Source organism: Schistocerca piceifrons, chromosome 3 (genome assembly GCF_021461385.2).
Source record: "Schistocerca piceifrons isolate TAMUIC-IGC-003096 chromosome 3, iqSchPice1.1, whole genome shotgun sequence".
Lineage (NCBI taxonomy): Eukaryota > Metazoa > Arthropoda > Insecta > Orthoptera > Acrididae > Schistocerca > Schistocerca piceifrons.
This window is the reverse complement of record NC_060140.1, coordinates 750,857,227-750,871,532: the sequence shown is the minus strand read 5'-3', so window position 1 is coordinate 750,871,532 and position 14,306 is coordinate 750,857,227.

Below are 14,306 nucleotides of genomic sequence, written 5' to 3'. Positions count from 1 at the left end.
AGAAAAGAGCTTGTAACACGAACACCAACAAACGTAAAACAAGGGCAACGGAATGTGATCGAATTAAATTAGGCGATGCTGAGGAAGTTAAATTAGGAAATGAGACACTGAAAGGTAGTAGATGTGTTCTGCTATTTGGACAGCAAGATAACTGACTACGCCCGAAGTAGAGGGGATGTAAAATGTAGAGTGGCAATTGCACGAAAAGCACTTAAGAAATGGAAGACTATGTTATCATTTGACAACAAGTATAGTGTTAGGAAGCCTTCGCTGAAGATATCTGTCTGGAGTGTAACCTTGTACGGAACTAATGAATAACAAATGAGGAGGTACTGCAGTGAATTGACGGGAAAAAAACATGTAAAAATTGTAGAGGGAGATCGGCCCTTGAATGAAATATTCAAGATTAAATGGATATACCTTGCGGTGGTTATTCGGAGATGAAGAGGCTTGCACAGTGTAGACTAGCATGGAGAGCTGCATCAAACCGGTCTTCTAATTACAGACAGCAACAAAGTTGAAAGTCACTCTTACGGACCGAAAAACAGAACTCTTAGGATCATATTGTTAGAGGGTAAGCTACAGACTATAGAAAGAAAACGTATGCAGAGCACTAGCGAAAATTCAGAGAGACTGTGGCACGTAAGTCTCAGTTTAAAGAGACAAAAGGTCAACAATTCTTGAAAGACTGTTGGGAGTCCGAATGACAGAGTTCGAGAAACCATGGTCGACTTTACTAATACAATATAAAAGCTTTAACCTTAAGAATGAATGGGCATGATACACAGATAGAGATGGCGTGTGTCCTTCATATTCGACAACCTCTCAACCATGCTGTAAGTTACGTCATTCGAATTGTGGCACCGAGCGAGGTGGCCCAGTGGTTAGCACACTGGACTCGCATTCGGGAGGACGACGGTTCAAAACCCACATCCTGATTTAGGTTTTCCGTGATTTCCCTAATTCACTTCAAGCAAGTGTCGCAATGGTCCCTTTGAAAGGGTGCGGCCGACTTCCTCCCCCATCCTTCCCTAATTCGGTGGGACCGTTGAGCTCGCAGTTTGGTCCCCTCTCCCAAATCAACCAAGCAACACTACTACACACTGCAAGAGGCGTAGAGTAAAATATATATGGGAAGTCAAAATCGATTACTGTTTTCCAGGAAATACATTTCACATCATGTTCCACAGGGTACGGGACAGATTATGAAGATGTACTTCTGTAACGATTAATTCTGAAACTATCAACCCGTTGGCCTACCCCAGACAAGTTAACGCCGTGATCCGAATACAGTACTTCGATCCAAGGTGTATTCGCGGCACAATACTAACTGGCTATATTAATGTATAAAGGTGAGTTTGAATGAAATGTGCCAACTGATCATTAGTGGCATGACACGAACTAGGAAGAAGCTCGTAACACTTTTAATTTAAATATGGCACAGAAACCCTGCAAAACATTGAAAGCAGCACCTAGTTGAAGATGATGCGCTAATACCGTACCAGACATATCGCCGGTCGACATTTGTTAAAAACGGTATTTGGAGCTGTTATGGAGGTGTTCCTAGTAAGAAGGTACAGAGCGATGGATATTATTTTTAGTACTGACCAACTGAAAATTTCTATTCAAATTGAAAAGAATTATTTTGTCTAACAAGTGTGTGATTGGAATGCAATTGTTGACAAGCAGTCGCACTTGTACTGGTCTAGACTTTTGTACACAGGCTGTTCCACATACAGAAGATTCCTGACTAACGTATCGCCTCTGATTTCTACCAAGTGTATTTATGGGCGGTCTGCTTGCAAAAGTAATTTCTCTCGTGTTTCACACATACACCACCAAAGTTACAGATTTTCAAAGTTATTTGGCCTACAATGAATAACGCTTGCTAGAAAAAATATTACCTTTCATTATTTCGTCTATACTCAGAGATCTAAGCAGCCATGCAGTGTCGTAGGCAGAAGTTTACATACAGCGATACTTACAGTTATAGATTCTGTGTCAGGAACAGTTAGAGTAACGTCTCGTTCATGCTAAAGGAATGAATTAATTTGTAATTAGGAAATCGGAAGAGATACAATCAAGATACGATAATTAGTAATTTGTCTCGCCAGATGGGGACTTAATGAAGATACGGTACTCAGAGAACAAGGTGAGAAAGTATCCTTCTCCAGAGCAGGAAGTAATCATGTCCAACGTGTTGGTAATCTAAGCTGCGTTGAGCATACTATGAGCAGAAAATTTAATACCAAGATCATTGCAGTGTGGAAAAGGACACAGTAGTTATTAAGTCGAGGACGACTACCTTTCATGGGAAGATGAATACTTCTTCAAACAAGGAGAGAGATAGAACAGAATTATACAAGGGAAAGCTCGACAGGGCGGCGAATGATAAGGCCAGATACAGGATTGTGGATTAAATTAGTTAGAAACACAAAAAGCACTTTCCCATTCGCTTTTTAATTGTGTGAGCTGGCTAGCAGACGAATGAATGAGCGTAATGAAGACCATTTGCATTATAAAGAACAATACCAACAACGCGAATCCTGATTCATGGAGAAAGAGATGACAGTGGCAGTTTTACAAATGATCAATGAGAGCACCGTATAGAGACGACCTGCACAACGCAAGGACATATGACAACAAGGAAGTGCACTCGGTTCTGTTTTTCTCATTTCCCACACTAGGCATAAAAATAAAAGGAGACAGCTAACGCATCGTCTCGTCAGTTGCCTGTGGAATGATAAAACTGTGCACTAGACCGGAATTCGATCCCAGACTCTTGCCTTTCTACTGCAGTGACCTTTACAGTTCAGTTCTAACTTATCACACACATTCAGCGTAGTAAGCAGAGCGAGAAAGATATTTGCAACTAGCTGTATTGTCGCAGATGCTTAGTCTTGGCACTCACAGTTACTCTGTTATCAGTTGATCTATCTTAGAGGAAACAAATGCGTGACGGTACTCGGGTATCACAGTATAATCAGTTCACAGCACTTGTCATCCGCCCTTCTACACGTTGTATCGGCAAAGATTAGTCACGATGAATAGTAGCACCTTACTCGTAGCACTTCCAATATGTGACGTTGGATTTTGCCGCACGAGGACACGGAAATATTCACACTTGACACAACACTTCAGCACCATCACTTTCACGGTGTGAGCAGAGGCTATTAATGAAAAAGGAAGCACTTGTAAACTCGTAGGCTGTAGGTCTGCAGCAGTACGTTGTCTTGAGCGGCGGTCCAGTTCGTAGTGTAAGCTATTTCTACGTAGTAAATAACACCGTGATGATTACTGAGCACTTTCTACATGTTTGGCACATTCATTTGACGGAAATGTGAAGCATGAACACTTCTTTTTCTTCTTTTCCCATCCTCGTCGATAACCAGACGAAGCGGAGTAGCGAAGGTATACCATACTTTCTTTTGTATTATCACTTTCCTTCCGCCTTCATATCAGCGGTGCCCAGTTGTATCGACGTTGCTGACTCTACCTCTTTATATTGTCCTCACCTGGAAACTGGAAAACGCGATGATGTTCACAGTTTCTGGAGAAAAACATTAGGTTGCCAATCAACTGTTTCGGCTACTTCGGTTGAAAATCTGGTCAGTAAAAGATCCAAGACTTTTTTCCGAGCTTATAATAGAGTATCGCGCACTCGCTACCCCAGTATAGCTACTGATTCCTCACGACGTTCACCGAAAGGTCTCCGACCTTGTTCCAGCGCTGCTGAAGACATGTGGAAGGCGGTGTGCGGATTCATCGCGGGCTTCCAGTGCACTGAGAGCTTCCGAGGCCGCTCGAGGCCGCACTGCGGTTGACTGGCCGTCGCTCGATCTCCGTTCTCCCGAGCAAGCCACCTGCGGGGAGGGGTGGACGCACTAAAATTAAGACCGCCGATGGAAGGGGCAGCGCACCCAGTGCCGGACACGCGTGCAGCGCGGTATCGGACACGCAAAATCTGTGGACCAGGGCGCAGGGCGGCGCGTGAAAGGCGAGCCGAGGCGACCTGGCATTGAAACCCGCGCCCTCGAAACCCACTAACCCAGCCCGCGGTCTGTCCTCTACGTCCGGCCTCCGCGACGGCTCGAGGGCTCCACTGAGCGCACGCGCGCGGCAATGTAGCTCAGTCCGTCTGCCGAGCCCTCCGTAATCGCTCCAAACCGGATGCCACTGCGATTCTGGACGTAACTGTACAGACATTCCGTCCCAAGCCCCTTCTGTTCGGACTTAGTATTGGTGTTGCAAATAAGTGTAAACGTTCCAGGAGCTAAGAGGAACCAACAATTTCAGAGGACGTGAGCCAGTTGATGTAAAGAATTAAAAGTGAAAGAAATAAAACAATTTTAAAACTGAACTGAACACAAATACACTACTGGCCATTAAAATTGCTACACCACGAAGATGACGTGCTACAGACGCGAAATTTAACCGACAGGAAGAAGATGCTGTGATATGCAAATGATTAGCTTTTCAGAGCATTCACACAAGGTTGGCGCTCATGGCGACACCTACAACGTGCTGACATGAGGAAAGTTTCCAACCGGTTTCTCATACACAAACCCCAGTTGACCGGCGTTGACTGGTGAAACGTTGTTGTGATGCCTCGTGTAAGGAGGAGAAATGCGTACCATTACGTTTCCGACTTTGATAAAGGTCGGATTGTAGCCTATCGCGATTGTGGTTTATCGTATCGCCACATTGCTGCTCGCGTTGGTCTAGATCCAATAACTGTTAGCAGAATATGGAATCGCTGGGTTCAGGAGGGTAATACGGAACGCTGTGCTTGATCCCAACGGCCTCGTATCACTAGCAGTCGAGATGACAGGCATCTTATCCGCATTGCTATAACGGATCAAGCAGCCACGTCTCGATCCGTGGGTCAACAGATGGGGACGTTTGCAATATAACAACCATCTGCACGAACAGTTCGACGACGTTTGCAGCAGCATGGTCTCTCAGTTGGAGACCGTGGCTGCGGTAACCCTTGACGCTGCATCACAGACAGGAACGCCTGCGATGGTGTACTCAACGGCGAACCTGTGTGCACGAATGGCAAAACGTCATTATTTCGGCTGAATCCAGGTTCTGTTTATAGCATCACGATGGTCGCAAACGTGTTTGGCGACATCGCGGTGAACGCACATTGGAAGCGTGTATTCGTCATCGCCATACAGGCGTATCACCCGGCGTGACGGTATGGGGGCCGGCAGAGGTGGCCGAGTGGTTCTAGGCGCTACAGTCTGGAACCGCGCGATCGCTACGGTCGCAGGTTCGAATCCTGCCTCGGGCATGGATGAGTGTGATGTCCTTAGGTTAGTTAGGTTTAAGTAGTACTAAGTTCTATGGGACTGATGACCTCAGAAGTTAAGTTCCATAGTTCTCAGAGCCATTTGAACCATTTTGACGGTATGGGGTGCCATTGGTTACACGTCTGGGTCAGCTCTTGTTCGCATTGACGGCACTTTGAACAGTGGACGTTACATTTCAGATGTGTTACGACCCGTGGCTCTACCCTTCATTCGATCCCTGCGAAACCGTACATTTCAGCAGGATTATGCACGACTCCATCTTGCAGGTCCTGTGCGGCCTTTCTGGATACAGAAAATGTTCGACTGCTGCCCTGGCCAGCACATTCTCCAGATCTCTCACCAATTGAAAGCGTCTGGTCAATGGTGGCCGAGCAACTGACTCATCACAATACGCCAGTCACTACTCTTGATGTTTGAATCAATGCCCAGGCGTATCAAGGCCGTCATTACGGCCAGAGGTGGTTGTTCTGGGTACTGATTTCACAGGATCTATGCACCCAAATTGCGTGAAAATGTAATCACATGTCAGTTCTAGTATAATATATTTGTCCAATGAATACCCGTTTATCATCTACATTTCTTCTTGGTGTAGCAATTTTAATAGCCAGTAGTTTATTTGCAATATCATTCTAAAATATGATAGAAAATATAATGAGAAGATTACCAGCGGGATAACTGACAACCCAAATATGGAGAGAATCAAATAGGTACTTGTACTGGGTGTGCAGGGTGTTCGAAAACTCTCGTTAAACACTCCCAGGACTTATAGAGGGGGCTGACTAGATAGTATTTTGAATTGGACCCATATCCGGAAACGTACAACCATTTGAAAATATGTTGGTTACTCTATCACTTTTCCAATTAACGGATTAGGCGCGACCCCCAATACTACCCTTGTTTTACAATTTCACACATAACAGCCAAAGAAATTTCTCACGTATTCGCTGGCGTGTTCTTTTCACCGTGATGCATTACGGCCCCTTTGAAGTCGGGTGCGTGCTGTCGCCTTGGAGCAACACAGTCACGCCTGCTGACGGTGAGTGTGTGTGTGAAATCTTATGGGACCTAACTGGTAAGGTCATCAGTCCCTTAGCTTACACACTACTTAACCTAAATTATCCTAAGGACAAACACACACACCCATGCCCGAGGGAGGATGCGAACCTCCGCCGGTATCAGCCGCACAGTCCATGACCGCAGCGCCCTAGACTGCTCGGCTAATCCCGCGCGGCGCTGGCGGTGAAGGTACCTTTCTCGAAGCCGTTGCATAATTGTGGCGAAAAGGGTATCCGACGGAGTTGAAAATCGTGGAGAACGATCTTGATAAAGGCGACGAGCAACTCTTCCACTGCCGTGAGCTCCATTATTAATAAGGATCATGTCGGAGCATTCTGCAAACGTGTACTCAGCCATGTTGCTTTAACACTCACAGACACGGGATTGAGGTTCGAACCAGGTCCGACAATTCGGACGGACGTTAAGTGCCATCAGCCGAACTGATGTAAACAAGTTCCCCCTGCCCCGCCCCCACACGACTCCCTGTTGCTTACCTACTTGTTGTTGTTGTTGTGGTCTTCAGTCCTGAGACTGGTTTGATGCAGCGTTCCATGCTACTCTATCCTGTACAAGCCTCTTCATCTCCCAATAGCTACTGCAGCCTACATCCTTCTGAATCTGCTTAGTGTGTTCATCTCTTCGTCTCCCTCTACGATTTTTACCCTCCACGCTGCCCTCCAGTACTAAATTGGTGATCATTTGATGCCTCAGAACATGTCCTACCAACCGATCCCTTCTTCTAGTCAAGTAGTGAAACAAACTCCTCTTCTCCCCAATTCTATTCAGTACCTCCTCATTAGTTATGTGATCTACCCATCTAATCTTCAACATTCTTCTGTAGCACCACATTTCGAAAACTTCTATTCTCTTCTTGTCTAATCTATTTATCGTCCATGTTTCACTTCCATACACGGCTACACTTTATACAAATACTTTCAGAAACGACTTCCTGACACATAAATCAATACTCGATGTTAACAAATTTCTCTTCTTCAGAAACGCTTTCCTTGCCATTGCCAGTCTACATTTTATATCCTCTCTGCTTCCACCATCATCAGTTATTTTGCTCCCCAAATAGCAAAACTCCTTTACTACTTTAAATGTCTCATTTGCTAATCTAATTCCCTCAGCATCACCCGACTTAATTCTACTACATTCCATTATCCTCGTTTTGCTTTTGTTGATGTTCATCTTATACCCCCCTTTCAAGGCACTGTCCATTCCGTTCAACTGCTCTTCCAAGTCCTTTACAGTCTCTGACAGAATTACAATGTCATCGGCGAACCTTAAAGTTTTTATTTCTTCTCCATATATTTTAATACCTACTCCGAACTTTCCTTTCGTTTCCTTTACTGCTTGCTCAATATACAGATTGAGTAGCATCGGGGAGAGGCTACAACCCTGTCTTACTCCCTTCCCAACCACTGCTTCCCTTTCATGTCCCTCGACTCTTATAACTGCCATCTGGTTTCTGTACAAATTGTAAATAGCCTTTCGCTCCCTGTATTTTACCCCTGCCACCTTCAGAATGTGAAAGAGAGTATTCCAGTCAACATTGTCAAAAGCTTTCTCTAAGTCTACAAATGTCTTTCCTTAATCTGTCTTCTAAGGTAAGTCGTAAGGTCTGTATTGCCTCACGTGTTCCAACATTTCTACGGACTTAGCAAACATGTTTCCAAACGGTTATAGTACGAAAACGGTACGTTTCCGGACATGGGTCCCTCTTTAAAATGTTTTGTATTGTGTTCCCTGTGCAAATCCTCGAAGTTTGTTACTGGAATATCCGATCACCCTTTACATCAGCCAAGATGCCAGATTTAAGACTTACGACGAACGAGGAAACCACACTAAAGGTACTTGAAGATTTCTTCAAAAATGTACAAGGGTACGTTAAGAAGTGACGCCTCAGTATTTTTCTCCTTTTTTTACAAAACGAAAACCTTATTAACGTTTTATATCTGCATCCTTAGTGTCTACATTTTTATTTGTCAGCGTAGTCGCCTTGATGACGAAGTTATTTCTTCCAACGAGGGACAAGTTTGTTGATATTGTCACTATAGATTTATAGAATGCTGGACTTCAGTGGCGGAGCCATAACCTTACTACTTTCTGCTTACACTGCTTCATCAGTATCAAAGTGAAATCCTCGAAGGTGTTCTCTGAGTTTTGAGATGCAAGCACATGAAAATCGGATGGGCCCAAGTCGGGACTGCATGGTTGGATGATCAATGACAGTGAACCCAAGGTTTCGTATTGTTGGAGATGTCATAGCGCCGCCTGTGGTTTTGGCATTGTAATGCTGTGCTTTCCGTTTTCTGAGTGTATCTCAAACACTGACATGGTAGCGGTACACAGGGCTACGTTAAACACTACAGTTCGGGACCATCCAGTGGCACAGGGATGCATCTTGACTCAGGGTAGCGGGAAAGTCGATCGAGTACTACCTGTGACACGTAATAGCTCAACCGATACTAAGAACGGAATAAAAAATTCAGAGGCATTACTTTTCAGCACAGCCTCATATACAGTGAACCAATGATAACGTACACTCATATCATGGACTGTGAGACTACGTACGTTCCAGAAGTACTAGCAAATAAGTGGGGAAAGCGATTCAACGCACAAAAGAGAGGTGAAAAAAACCTTCGAACGGAGGGCCAGCAGCAGAAATGATAACAGCAGAGGGAGAGCCGGAGGAAGAGATAGTGAAACAAATCTTGAACACACACACACGCGCACACACACACTCACACACACACACACACACACACACACACACACACACACACACACACACACACACACACACGTGCGGCAAAAGACACCGCTCTTACTGTAGAAAGCTTTTTATTAAAACCACGACCGATTTCACGCTACTTTAGGCGCATCCTCAGGTGATATAAATTATGCCTACAACATTAATTTACGCTGTCCTGAAGCCTCTCTACTTCCTTCATGTCACCGATATATTAAAACCAGCTAGCAGTGTTTGTCAAATTGACACATGTTTAACGTACATTGCCCTACAGTCTTCACAAATCATATACTCAGTGTTTTCGTTAATCCCCCCATAGTTGTGGACTGGCAGGCTCAGTTTGGCTAAAAATGGCTCTGAGCGCTATGGGACTTAATATCTGTGGTCATCAGTCCCCTAGAACTTAGAACTACTTAAACCTAACTAACCTAAGGACATCACACACATCCATGCCCGAGGCAGGATTCGAACCTGGGACCGTAGCAGTCGCGCGGTTCCCGACTGAGCGCCTAGAACCGCTAGATCACCGCGGCCGGCGGAGGCTCAGTTTGATGTTCCGCGCAGCAGCACATGTCCTGAATTGTAAGCAGTGAGGCGTTACCAAAGCGGAATGAGTCTATTGTAGATATTTTTACACGTCATTCTTGGAGATAGAAATCGCCAATGGCAGTGGACAAGAAAGCTACAGTTGTTTGAAGCACTGAAGAAATATTTTTAGCTGAAGTAGCAGAAGTAAAACATAAACGTTACTTTTGTTTACGGTTTGAAAAACATTTTTTTGTAGTAGTAGTATGTTTTAGGGGTTTTTCAGTTGTACATATTTACTAATTATAATCATGTAATAAAAATAATTACAGTACCACGAATTTTATCGCCGTGCGAGAATTTTTGGGAATAATTAGGGACAACACCTGAAGAGGGAGACGTCATTTTTTTATAGTAGGGTAAAAGTGGCACTGCCAAGTAGGGGTAGCTTTGACTTTTGTTCATTTTTTTAAAGATTAAACATAGTTAGGTAAGTAGGTAGGTAAAAAACAAAAAAAAATTAAAAAAATAAACAGAAGACGGAAAGGTGGTTAAGGCAACAGCTCGTGTTAAGCAGGAGACTCGGGTTCCAGTCCCAGTCTGGCACAAAGTTTCAACTTTAACTGACGAATTATTTCGGTGCCCGATTTTCGCTGGCGTCGGTCGTTCATTCTAAATCTTAAATAGGTATTCTCTGTGGACGATATGAAACATTTCGGAGAATGTTACAATTGTTGTAATCTACGAAAAAGAGAGCAGACAGGTTGTGAGGAATCTTTATTGCCGGCCGCTGTGACCGAGCGGTTCTAGCCGATTGAGTCTGGCACCGCGCGACCGCCACGGTCGCAGGTTCGCATCCTGCCTCGGGCATGGATGTGTCTGATGTCATTAGGTTAGTTAGGTTTAAGTAGTTCTAAGTTCTAGGGGACTGATGACCTCAGATGTTAAGTCCCATAGTGCTCAGAGCCATTTGAACCATTTGAATCTTTATTAGCTCCGTGATATACGAGACTTTTACAAGAATCCTTAGTAATCGCGTATACAAAAATTTAGACATTAATCAGAGAAAAGAACAAGATGACATCACCATGTCATAATGAATCTACTTCCGTAGGTACTGTAAGTGCTAGGTGTGTATGACTGCTATGCAGAGGAGCCAGGTTCAGTTGCCTGTTATCACGGTATAAGTGTATATTTTTATTTTTATAATTATATATTTTATGATTTTAGTTGGGGTGGCTTTAAATATTGTGGGCTAGCAGGAGACTTTTAATTAACTTATACCGCGATAACACTCGTACGGACATCGGCTGCCCCAAGTACGTACGATATAATATTTTTTAAACACAGCGCGCGACTCACCGCCTTCTAATAAACAGTTTACGTGGGCGCTGCTTTTTAGAAAAGAAAATATGCGTATTCTTACGCAAACTGTAATTATTAATATGGGTGTCAGGGGCTTCTCGTTATTTATGTACCAAAGTACATAAAGATTAACTGAGATATTGCGGAATGTAATGATTTTCAATATTTCTTATTCATTATTTGCAAGGCAAAACTGGAGAGAATCTCGTCTGCCGTTAGGCGGCCAAAATGAAACATACTGAACTCATTCAGTGCTGTGAATTTTGATAACTGAAATTAATTTTAACTTCGAAATTAATGAAAGATCAAAATTGAGAAGTCTCTCGCATTTACATTAATATTATGACTTGAAATTTTAATTAAATAATACAATCAGCGTAATGGCCGACTAAATCCTGCTAGGGGAGATAAACTCCCTGCACTACGAAGTTCCGTAAAAACTTTGTTAATTATAAATAATGGTTGCAATCATGAGAGGTGACAACTAATTCAATAATACACACTTTATAATACCAATTTCTATTATATTTTTCAAAAATACAGATAAAACTTACGTTAATTACACAGCTCTACAAAATAAAATTTTTTTTTCGTTGCCAGGGAAGTTTGAACGAAAATGGGATATTGTTATGATACTCATTCCGAGTATATTTGTACTTTTTCCAAATTGGCTCTGGTTTTTGAGATATAGGTTATTTGTGGAAATGAGAGTTTCATGTGGATAATATCGACTGCAGGGTCCATATATGGTGTAATGTATTTGCTACCTGTTTTTTAATTAGTGATATTGTACTATCTTTATTAAGCAACTGTGCTCAGGGAGTGCATCTGTGTGGTTGAGGATTACATCATGCAAACATCACACTGTCAGCATGTGTTCAGTCCTGTTGTGCGGTGCGTGTGTTGAAGATATTGAGGGTTGTGCAGATTTGAATTCGGCGGTACTCGACATTCATTTGTTGGCCGAGGTAATCCCCGCAACAGCCGATAGGTAGCGTTCAATGTAAACAAGAAAAATGGCGATGGTCGAAAGTCACACACATGTGCAGTGCAGCTTCAAGGAGATAGAACCTTTTCATCGTGACGTAGCAAATAAGAGGTGAGTATTCATTTCACACAAAACAATTTATGATGTTTGTTGGATGTGATTGACATGCAAATACAAGAAAGTTCTGCATAATATGTAGTATTTGTGCAATTTTGTTTTAGGAAAACATGAGTTCTTCACGCCGTCTTTGCGTGAACCATCCAGATGAGTTCTGCTACATTTGCGGTGAATACGTTCTTCAAATGAACAGGAAGAATATCACTCCTTTTGTGAAGGAAGCGTATCTGGCATATTTCGGAATTAAACTTGGAGATCAAGACAAGGCGTGGGCACCCCATAAAGTTTGTAAATGCTTTGTGGAGTGCTTACGGCAGTGGACAAAACGAAAAAGGAAAAGCTTAAACTTCGGAGTGCCTATGGTATGGCGAGAGCAGAAGAACCATACAGATGATTGCTATTTTTGCATTGTTAATGTGAAAGGTTTTAATAGGTTCAAAAAACGAAAGTGGGAATATCCCGATTTGGAGTCAGCAAGAAGACCGGTGGTGCACAGCAACGATGTTCCTGTACCAACCTTCACAACATTACCCACGCTAACATCATCAGATGACGATGTGCACGGCGAGGAATGTACAAGTAGTGGTTCGGAATACGAAGGACATGAGACACAACCCCAGCAGTTCGACCAGAAGGAGCTCAGTGACTTGATACGAGAACTCAATCTTTCAAAGCAAGCATCAGAACTCTTAGCATCCAGGCTTAAGGAAAAGAACTGTCTTCATCCAAGTGTTAAAATAACAGCTTACCGGACGAGAGAAGAAAACCTTCTTCCATACTTCAACCAAGAAGAGGTTATAGTGTATTGCAGCAATATACCTGGACTTTTACTTGAATTGGGGCTGCCGGAATATAGACCAGAGGACTGGCGTCTCTTCATAGACAGTTCCACTAGAAGTTTAAAATGTGTTCTCCTACACAATGGCAATCGTTACGCATCTATTCCAATTGCCTACTCAACAAAACTTTGTGAAGCATATGCTAACATCAAGATGGTTCTGCAGAAAATTCAGTATGTGCAGCACCAGTGTTTGATTTGTGTTGATTTGAAAATGGTGAACTTCTTGCTTGGACAACAAAGTGGATACACAGAGCACCCATGTTTCATCTGCATGTGGGATAGTAGGGCAAAGCACGAACATTGGAAGCAGAAAACATGGCCTCCAAGGGAACATATGGCTGTTGGTGAAGCAAATATCATTAATGAACCTCTGGTTAGTAGGGACAAGATTGTTCTTCCACCATTACATATTAAGTTAGGACTAATGAAGCAATTCACCAAAGCTTTAGACAGAAATGGTAATTGCTTCACATACATCTGCAATACGTTCCCTGGACTCAGTAGTGAAAAACTTAAGGCAGGAATATTTGATGGTCCTCAAATTCGCAGGCTCATCAACGATACCAATTTTACAAGTGTCATGACTGTCACTGAAGCATCGGCCTGGAACAGTTTTGTCGCTGTTGTAAAATGTTTTTTGGGCAATCATAAAGCTCCCAATTACGAGGAACTGGTCAAAAACATGCTCACTAACTTTCAAAACTTAGGAGCTAACATGAGCATAAAATTGCACTTCCTTCACAGCCACTTGGATCGATTTCCTCGTAATATAGGTGATTTCAGTGAGGAACAAGGAGAGCGGTTCCATCAAGATATGAAAGGAATAGAGGAAAGATATAAAGGAAGATGGGACAGGCATATGATGGCAGATTATTGCTGGAATCTGCAACGTGACTGTTCTGAAGAGACCTATAAAAGGAAAGCGTGCAGGAAGCGGTTCGTCATGGACGGAAAATGATATACTTATACAGAAACTTTTCAATTATGTTTTATACGTGGACAAATGCCTATCAGGTTTTCATAGAAGCTATTTATAAAGATTATTTTCTTTTTTCATTGTAGTTTGTAGCGCTCGAGTTCAGTATTAGCAATTTTTTCTAATTTTTTGAATAAATCATGCATTATCTCAAAAACTAGAGCCAAACTGCATAAATGGTTGCTATATTCGTCCTCAGCACCACTAACCCATCCTAAAGCCACTCAAATATCCTTGGCAAGAAAATGAGTGTTGACCAGTGTTATCAAACAGCACTACAATGGCGGCCTACCGCTAGACGAAACAAAGCAGGAGAGATAGTTCAATCAAAGCATTGTCTCTGATCTTCATGGCCTATGTTAGACAGA